This window comes from Passer domesticus, chromosome 4, assembly GCF_036417665.1.
Source record: "Passer domesticus isolate bPasDom1 chromosome 4, bPasDom1.hap1, whole genome shotgun sequence".
NCBI classification, from domain to species: domain Eukaryota; kingdom Metazoa; phylum Chordata; class Aves; order Passeriformes; family Passeridae; genus Passer; species Passer domesticus.
This window is the reverse complement of record NC_087477.1, coordinates 51,431,892-51,442,418: the sequence shown is the minus strand read 5'-3', so window position 1 is coordinate 51,442,418 and position 10,527 is coordinate 51,431,892. Positions and strand designations below refer to the sequence as shown.

General features: G+C 35.7%; 1 protein-coding gene across 32 annotated transcripts in view; it reads right to left on the bottom strand.

The window, feature by feature from the left end:
* The window catches only part of TENM3 (teneurin transmembrane protein 3), a 1,290,895-nt gene that overhangs the window by 264,129 nt on the left and 1,016,239 nt on the right, over positions 1-10,527 (bottom strand). The gene's annotated exons all lie outside the window — the stretch shown is intronic.

The following is a 10,527-nucleotide window of genomic DNA, read 5'->3' as shown; positions in this document are numbered from 1 at the left end:
ATGTTGAACATTTATAAATGACCTTTCCATTCATAAAAAGCTAGGGGTCTCAAAGGAATCTTGCAATAAACTTGCATATGAGTTTATCTATTATCCATCATGGGGAAAAAAACCCCAAATAAAACCCTTCAAGCTGGGAAAGTATTTTACTAATCTATTCCAAGTCCAGTGGAGCAGAAGCCTGCATGGTCCAGCTGTAATATTTGGCTCCACCAGAACAGCAAGCTGCCCGTCATGGGTCACATATATTGCTTATCAACAGAGGGATGTTGGTTCACATACTCATATATATCAGAAGTCAAAATCTCCAGGCTAGTGAAGCTTTTCACCTCCAAAATTGCACCTTGAATTTTATGCCAATCTAACAGGCAGAAGTGAAACAACAACATATAAGGCCAGTAAGTATGTGATAATGAAGTTCTTAATTTTACAGTACCAAAAAAAAATCTAGAAGGAGGAAATGAGCATATTAAATCTCTTAGTAGGCAGAAAAATCAACATTTATTTTTTAAAATAAGGAATACCATTTCAGCCAACTTTTCAAGTAATTGGTGATTTTATCATCCTGTAGATTTAAGAATGTAACATGCTGTTTTTCTCATCTTTGCTATTTCATCTTCAAGCCCAGGAGAAACATTTTCACCAATTAAAAAAAAGACAATTTCATTAAAATTTTTGGTGTCTACATCATGACACCTATGCAGCAATTTGTATGCAATCTATGTTACAGGTAAGCATGCACTTAGGGAGTGCATCCAAGAACGTCCTCGTCTGGAATGTAATTGTAACAGAAGACATTCCAAAAAATGTATTTCAAACACCAAGGAGAAATTTTGCTTTTGAATCTGAATGACTACATGACTGCAGGTAATTTTTATGTCTAATTATCTGTGAGATCAAAAAGAATCTTGCATGATGATAGATGGATAGTATGAAAAATTATCTACAGCACAAATATTGGAGCAGACTCCTAATGACCCAACAGGACCTTTTGGTCATATTTCATTTTGACTTTGATGGCATTATGAGCAGCCAAAGTAATTAAAATATTCCTTTGGTACAAACATGGATTTTGGCTAAAGAAAAGAAAATCCAAATAATATATATATCTTTTTCATTCTGTGTTCAAGACCATTTGTGATTCTTGTAACAAATCATTGAATACAATAACTTGTCACCATATTCACAGGAATCAGGATGCCAGATTTCATAACTAAGACAACTATTCACACATAGGTTTTCAAGTGGTCAGCTTTGAAGCATTTCCTACACACTATTTTCCAGTAAAAAAAAAAACATTGCTAAGTATGCTTGTTATTTTACTGGCACTAAAATAAACAAATTACTAGGTTAAAACAAACTGTAAAAAGAGCTGCACAGAACAGAAACATTTTACTAGCATTAAGAAAAGATGTTGAATATCAAAAAGCTTCAACTCTCTATTCAAGTCATTCATTTTAACAGATCTTTAAAATCCAAATGTATTAAGATGGGCAGTTTAAAGAATCACTTGCATGAAGAAACTGCAAAGAAAGCAATAGTCTTGTTAGCTAGCCTGAATATTTGCAGACATTAGCACATGAACATAGATTCTATTAACCATATCCGATGAAGTTTTGGCAGACAGACAAGCAGGATTCATGCATCTTAATACTTCTATAAATTCAACACAGTAAAAACCACCCATCTAAGAACTCAATCTGGTCTAGTGTATGGTTTTCATACTTAAGACCACAACCTGAATTGATGGTTGAATAAATCTCAGAAACAATTTTGTCTTAACATCTCTAGTCATCTAGTGTCACTAAACTCATCTGTTTAACAAGGCAAACTTATGTTTTGAGAAGTGCACCAGGGATGTGCTTCACTTTTGGACACACACAAACTGAATCATAAACAAGTGAATGAGAGGATCCTTCTGATGCCTCTTACATGGCACAAAAATGGTTCTTGGTGAGGATTTGATTATGAAAGTGTTTACAAAATATATCTCTGACTTCCAAGAAATGTACTTCTAAGAAATGGGCTGGCTACCACACTGGACATCTTTGGGCAGGTCTCTATCAGCCTTCTGTATTAAAATTGTTCTTTCTTGCCTAAAAAACTTTTAGTCACATGTGGCAGACTCCTCCATATCCGTATCAAATCTGGATCACTGCCAGAAGTACTGACACTCCAGGAGTTTCAAAAGTTCCTTGTTAAATGAGATACTTGGGTTTAAATAATTTTGGAAAGAGAGGGATTTAATATCTACATGTATTAGATATATGTATCTATGTGTAAATAAGCTGTAGTCATTTTTGAAGGACGATAAAAGACAAAATCAGAGAGGGCATTTCCTTCTAATTTTGCAAGGAAGTGTAGACGTGCTTGGAAAACTCAGATCCAAAGGAAAAAGCCCTTTATTATAAATGTAAATGTTCTGGTGTCACCTTACAGCCATGGGCACAAGTTCCTTCCTGGATATTACTTCTGCAGCACCTTCTTGGCTACATGAGTGATGCTGATGGCTCAGCCTTTTGTGAATATCAGCATAAGACATCTGTACAGGCAGTATATTGATACACTATTAGGAAGTGCAGGCACCTAACCTGAGGCTTTGGATTCCATCCAGTGACAGAGGATCCACAAGTCAGGTGCAGGACTGAAACTGGATCTCACTTTTGTCCAAACTCATATGTAACACATATTTAATCATTAGATATAATTTTCAAAAGCAAAACTAAATTTACACTTCTGAAGATACTTCTTACCTGCTGAAGTTACTGTGTGCTTTTGAAATCCAGCCTCTTGCTCAACTTGCAGACAGATTTAACAAAAAAACCCATAACATACAAAATACAATGCCAATTTTGAAACCTTATAGAAAACAGCTTTAAAGCTACAATCAATAGAACTCCCTTTAGGTGGTTTGTACTACAATTGTAATACTTGTTGGAAAACCTGCAAATGCACCCACCTTCAACAGCTGTGCTGCTTTTCACATTCCATACCTAATATTCTTTGAAGGCACAGGAGGTGTTTATGCAGTTTGCACATGTAACAATCATTGGAGGCAAAATTCTCTTGCTCCTTTCACCAGTGCAGAAGACTAAAGAAAAGCCTTGCAAAGCCTGCCCTTGCTCACCAACTGTAAGAGGAGAGCTGGCAAAGGTCTGCAGGGGATTTTGCATCTTCCTGGGGGATTTGGAGCAGAGCCCGGCAGGGGGGCAGAGAGGAGCCTTTCTGAAGGAAGCCAGAGGACTAAAACATGAAGCATTTCTCTACTTGAAATATATATGGTACAACTATTACCGAACACAAGGTGTGTGGTAAATCTGCAGACCATGATCTGCTCCCTGGGGAAGAATCCTCTCCCTTACCTTGTTCTTGATTCTTACATACCATCTTTGCACGAGTGGCCATGAATTTCAGTCTAAAATTTTCCTAAGCTTTTAAGGGGTTAATTTTAAATATGGATCTTTTCTGTAGAGGGTTCAATTCCACATTCTCCCTCCTAGGATGCTGAGTATATGCCAAGCATTTATCCATTTGTTTCAGAAGTGTCATATCAGGAATAAATCGATGTGTTAAGAATTGCCTGATAATGTTGTTGTGGGATTAATCTTACAGAACAGATCATCAGCACGACTACCTTTGGCATTCTGTGTGCACAATGTTCCCTTTTAAGCGTGAAAAGCCTTCTAATGCCAAAGTGGAAGAGCCATATATTGAGTGATCTGCCACCATTCAATATTTAATCCTGCAATTGAAGCCACTAAAGGGATACAGAAAAGTAACAAGATGAATGAATTGTGACCTTAAAGTTGCAAAAAGACAACCCAAACAATTTATCTTTCTGAACCGTGGTGCATCTGTGGCCAATACTCCTATCACTTCTCTACAGTTTGGGAATCTGTAGATTGATCAATGCCACATTAGCAAAGTACCTGAGAAGACAGCTTAGCAATTCAGACAATCCGCTGCATATGCTTTAGGAATATTCTGTGTCAATTTGGCTTATCCACAGCTGAAAGTAAAGGCTTCTTAATAAAAAATCAATTCCATTTTCAAAAACACATTTCTAAACAACAGTGGCAAGGTTATTGGAAATAAAGCTTTTGCTAATCAACAAAACGAAAATAAAACACTCTGAAAATCTGGTCAGCCCAAAAACCCCATCAGACTGATGCACTTTTAAGACTGGCTAAGAGATTATTTTACAATTTATTTTTCAAAATAAATGTATTTGTTTCCTTTCAAAAGAAAAAAAAATCAATATAACAAGCACATAGTGATACCAAGATTGATGAAGCTGAAGGCCATTAAGACCTCATAGATCACCCAAATCTTTTGCTCATGCCTTCTGTCATAACCAAAGAATTTTTGAAGGTATGTGCAAAGGTTGATGTGGTAATGCTAGCTAAACTCATAAACTAGCAAACAGCCCATGACAGCATGGTGGGAGACACACAGAAAACAATTAACAATGAATATCACTGATTTACCTGCTAAGAGTAAATCTCCCAAATCATGAGAGAAAATGCAGCCATACTTGACTTCAAGGATAATTTTCTGTCCATTCAATTCATGGTATCTAATTGGACTTTGTAAATTAGCATCCCTGCTTAGGGACAATGCTTTTCTTGACTGAGATTGTTGCTCTTTATTTATAAGGTGTCAGTAGTGTTTATTAGCATGTGTAAAACATAAATTCCAACCAGTCTCACCAACGAAACATTCTAAGATCTTTCAACATTAAACTAGTCACAAAAAGCCTGGTGTTTGGACATTACTGCAGGTATTCCATCCACTCTGTCTTTGCAGATTAACTGAAATAATTTCTAAAAATCCATAAAAAAATCTTAATCATTGCTTCTAAATTTGTGATTTTACAATTCTGTTTCTTCTCTCATAATAATTCCTGTGCATTCAACTAATGATATTATATTTATTACATTTTTTAACTGACTAAAACTGATGTGGTCCAGAGGTGACTGTGCTTGAGTGATTAAGATGAAAACTTTCTTTCTTTTTCATAAGTGTATTTCATATCTGCCCAGTTACAGATCAATGGATCAGAAATGAAGAGAATTAAGCATGCCTAAATCAAAACAGAATATTATTAAAAATGGCAAAGCAACTTCTCTGGTTTACAGTATTGGGTTACTACAACATAAATAAGAAGGAACCAAATTATGTTATTCAGTGTATATTGATCACTCCCACAAGAGACAATGAGACTTGTATATGTAGACATATCCAGGCACAACGTACTAGTTAATTAATTCTAATTTTTAATGAGTGCACATGTGCTTCATTATTCACACTAATAATCTGTAGGTGATAAAACAAAGGGGAGAAAAAATTAGTTTCTTAAAGAAATGTATATTCTATTTCTATAATTTTTTCCATAATTATCACCTCTGTAAGGGGCTCAGTTAAGCAACATCAAGACAGGAACATGATCTAAAGTGCAGCAAATTAAAGTCTTCTACTGAATAAGGTGAGATTGATTTACACTTACAAAATAAACATGTATACTTTGTTTAGTAATACAGCACTTTTAAAGTAGCAGAGCTACTGAAGCAAAGAGTAACTTCAGTAGAAGTAAAGCACTGTCCTTTTTTATGGTGGCTTTTCTACCCCCTGGAACATGTCTACATTCAGGAGAAAACATTCACCATTTCCATTCTCTTCTTTTGTCTGTCCAAGAATTACCTGGGCAAGCTAATCTGATCAGCCAGAAGTTTCTCTTATAGTTTACTGTCTACTTTACATACACAGTTTTTCATTTTGATATGTACTAAAATTATTTATTTACTTCAAATATTAAAAAATTAGTAACTGCTGCTTTCATTATGAGAGTCAAACCAAATACTTACTTCAAGTTAAAAATTGCTTCAAGTTCACAAATGATTGAGCTCTCTAACTGGGTTACCAAGTTTCTATTTGGTTTTGGGGATAGGTAGTATGAGACACATGCTTGTAGGAGGAATCTCCTCTAAGTGATGTTTGTGCTAACAGTGTCAGAAATCTATTTTAAAAATGCTGGTTTGTAAACTTCATTCACAAAGAAAAAAAGGTTGTTAATTTTTGAACACAAATAACAAATGAATTAATGAGTAATGATCTCTTTGATACTTCTTTATTTTTGTTTGGGTGTTTTTAAAGCCAATTATAATTTTGGTAATTGTGGAAACCCAAAGCAATCTAATGTGAGTTTAAAAAAAAAAGATATTAAATTATTTTGGTTTGAAGATGCATATGTAAACTCTTTATTAATTGTTCTTCATTAATTTCAATGCTGCATTTGTTGCCTTTACAAAGAATAAATCTCTTATAGCTGCCAATACAAATTCTTCCTGGATCTAAATCAGATCTGTTCTTTCTGGTGAATTCTGTCTCAGCTGCATCAGTGCAACACCACTGATAACACCTTTAGGAAAGCAATGAAGAGAGGAGTTAAAGATTTACTTAAAGCTACCTAATTTTGTTAATTTATAAGCAAGACCAGGACAGACCAATACACAATTCAGTAATCCAAAGCTCTGTTAACTTAGCAAGACCAAAGGCTTTTATAAACCAGCACTGCCATCACTAATGGGAACTGTAGGCTCACATAAAGCTCCCAGCAGCTGAGTCAGAAGCATTGACACAGAGCCCCTTTCCCCCTTGGAGCTACACACCAAACCCCCAGCAGGACACCTACGCCTGTTCAGAGGCATCCTGAAAGCCTCTCAACAGCAGCACCTGCTCTCTTGCTTGATCTAAAGAAAAGGATGTCTCATTCTTTCTGTGAGGAACCAGTTCTGTTCCATGTTGATACTTGCCAGGTTTGGTCTACTATTTTCTAGCTATGAAAAGCTTTCACAATGCTCTCAGCCTCCACGGAGCCTGAATGCTGCTGAACAGATGAAAAACAATTCACGCTATCAGATCCTGATTCTCAAGTCAGCATAAAGTCTGCAAGTGCCCCATAATCATTATCTCAGCTTCTTTTAGTAATGAAGCATTGGTGATTTCACAGAAATAAAAGCAGTATTGTAGCATTTGAAAATCTCACAGCATTGTCCCCAAACCTAGGGATGCAGAGCGAGGGAGTGACTGCACCAGCTGGAGCTGGAAAACTCAGTCATACCAGGATAACTTCTAGCATTTTATTCTAGCATTTACTTCTAGCATATAACTTCATTCTATTATCTCATATAACGTTATTCTATTTGCTTCTAGCATATAATTTCTAGCATTTTATTCTACCACATATTTTCAGGTATACAGATATTCTCTGACTGATTTTCAGAAACCTAAAAAGCCCACTTCTTTTGCTGCTTCTACAGGAGATTTTCTACCTTGCTTCCCAATACCTATTGGTGCCTCCATGAAGTTTAAGTGGAGTCCTGAAAGAAGAGAGGGGGCAATGAACATTATAAAAGTTTCTACCTGGTAATTATTTTTTTAAACATAAAGAATGACATGTAACTCTATTTAAAGGTAGGCTTTCATACCTCTAGTTTTGGGGGGTTTTTATGTTACATGTCGGAACAAATATATTAGGTTTTTTAAAAAAATAAATAACTATACTGGTTTTGTATCTGACCAATAAATATTGGTAAGATCCAAATTCACTATTGCATTACTTGAGCTTATGAGAGTAGTACTGTTGAAAATAGTAATATCAAATACTCTGTAATCCTGTGCCATAAGTGTTAAATACGGAATAGAAGATACGGAGTGATATTTAAATGGATATAGATCTGTATGCATGTATAAGACTGCATTATGCCTTGATTTTCCAGAAGTAGATAGGAGGGATTAAAGAAGCAAGTGTCAAAATGCAGCATCTCTAGGCATTTTTTACTGTATTTATTCAGGGAACCAGAAGACAGTTTTATTTCTCTTAGCCAAGAAATGCTGAAGAACTATTATGTTTTTTTCATCATGTTTTTCTAGATTTGTGGAGCAGTTGGCCTTTGGGAGATTTAAAGACTTGGCAAAAACCTATACTAACATATTACAAATGCACAGGTAATGGACCAAATTCATATGTTTCATGAATTTGAAGGGAAAAACCTGATAAATGTGCACACTACAAGCTGAGATAGATCTTAAAAAATATGGATACTGGTATTAAGTTGAACAAACATCACTAGCTTACAATGTGTATAAATGGGAAAATCATGTAATTATACTATTAATTATCATTATTTTGAAGAGGGCATGATGTTAACAAGCTCAAAAGGTGTTTCAGCCAAGATCTAAAATGCAGAACTTTTTACCTGGTTACAACAGAAAAACCAACAATAAATTCTCAGAGAATTCCTTAGAAAATAAAAAAAAGGGAGGGAGGGAGGGAGGGAAGGAAAAAAAAAGAAGTTTAAAAGCTTTGCCTTTCTTAAAAAATGTGTTCCTGCTAACTTCTATTATTTACACATCTCAGTGACTCAACAGCATCACAAAGATAAAGCCCAAAGGAAATGTAGCAGTTAATAAATTATTAAGCCATTCTCCTTTAAAACATCAGCAGTGGGCAGTGCAAAGGCCTGGCATGCCATGTCAGATGCAAAAGGATCTGCAAATCTGGCAGAGCCATCGGGGCTGGGAACAGCTGTCTCTGCAGATCCCAAGGCCCACCTGGGATCCACTTACTACAGCCTGTCATTCTCCCTGAGTTTAATGCTTATGCAGCCAATGAAACATTAGATGAAGCTAAAGGATGCATCCCCAAAGAATCTGACTTATGCTTTGGGAAATGACCTTTAAACAGTCACCTTCTGATAGAAAATTAACTACAGCTCCCTGCATCTGCAGAAATGCCTGGATGTGTGTGATTTGTTCCTAATGACACACATGCACTGTGTTGGCACTCTTTCTGCTGAACTAACGTATGCATGTATGTATTTTTTTGTGCTTTCTTTGCATTCCATATTTTCACACTTCAGCACATCAGGTATTAGTTGCTAAGGTGACTAATTTAAATTTATAGCAGTCAGTGATTATTCAATGACAACTGAAAGCCTAGAAACTTATTTGGGTTGTTTGCTTGTTTTAAAAATCAAACTTTCATTGCCTGTGGAAGCATTTTCTTAACTCTTTTGTTAAAACAACCAAATCCATGATCTTATTTTATGAAAAAAACAATAGCCTGGGTTGATGGCTACTATCATGAGGAACGTGATAAACAGTCATGATTCTTTTTACTATCTTAACAAAGAAATTTTTATTAGGACCGTACCAAAGTAAAAACTATGTGTATGACGTGGAATGGGGGATATGTCTGTGAAATTACACAGGAAGAAATGTCAAAAAAGGCAAACAAGCTAGAAACATACTTTAAAGCAGAACAAGTGCAAATCAAATAACATTATATTTGCAGCAGACCTGATTCTTGCCTATTGCCTAATATTGTGTGATGGGAAATAAATTGATTATAATACCAGCATTTCAGAAAGAACTCTCTCAGAGCCAAAAACCTGAAAAGTCATTGACCACAACCCCCCCAAAACTCTTCTTTCTTAGCTTGACATGATGCACAGGCTTCCAAATTTCAACTGCTGAGCAATTACAAGCAGAGCAGAAAGAAGCATGCCACATGCTGAAGGTGCCAGCAGCACATGTACTTGTGCAGCTGAAGATCCATGGCCACCCCAAAGCATCCTCTCATAAGGAAATGGCTACATAAGCATTTGAACAATGTTCAGTATCTTACATTTCACTGGTGGCAGAAACCACATGGATTGGAAATATTGCTCTAATATTCCAATTTATATCTGTGTACTTTATACACAGATATAAAAGCTCTCTATTGGTCTCTCATTTTTTTACTGAACACTACAACAATTCTATTCTATCACTCATAAAACTACATTTAATTCTATTTGGAGGGCTGTCAACGTTACAAATAGCCTATGAAAGACATTAGACCACACCTTCAAACCACTACAAGTTTTAAGACTTCACACTAATGGCTTTCTTTGAAGTAATCCTTGCTGGAATTACAGTACATGTGAATTTTTGATCATGAATTTTTTGCTATTTTCAGTCTTTGGAACAATTACACTTCAATAATATTTTTGCTGCAAAGTATAAATGTTCCCTTCAGTATCAGTACTACTTTTAACCCTTTCTTTGCTCCACAGCTTCCTCAATTTTTTTTTGTCAGTGGTGGTTGCTGTAAGGGAGAAGGGTTGTGTTTGATCTCTTTCGTTTTGCTGCACTTTGTTTAAAACAGATTTATTCAGCTCCTCTAGTGTAATTTCTGAACATGACATTTTCCCAACCAACCTGTGGAGGAACTTTTTGTCCATATAAGAAAAAGAGGGCAGTTTACACTAGGAAAATAAACCAAAAAAAGCATAATTCCTCTGAAATGACTTCAGATCCTGGTACTCCAGACACACAACTAGACTTAGATGTAATACATTTTTTAATGCTTCCTCTACAGTCATAGGCACACACAGAGTTAGAAACATTTAATCTCAAATCAACTTTGGCATCTATATCTGCCCCAAAATACTTGATCCACATTCTAGAGTTCCTCTCCATTGA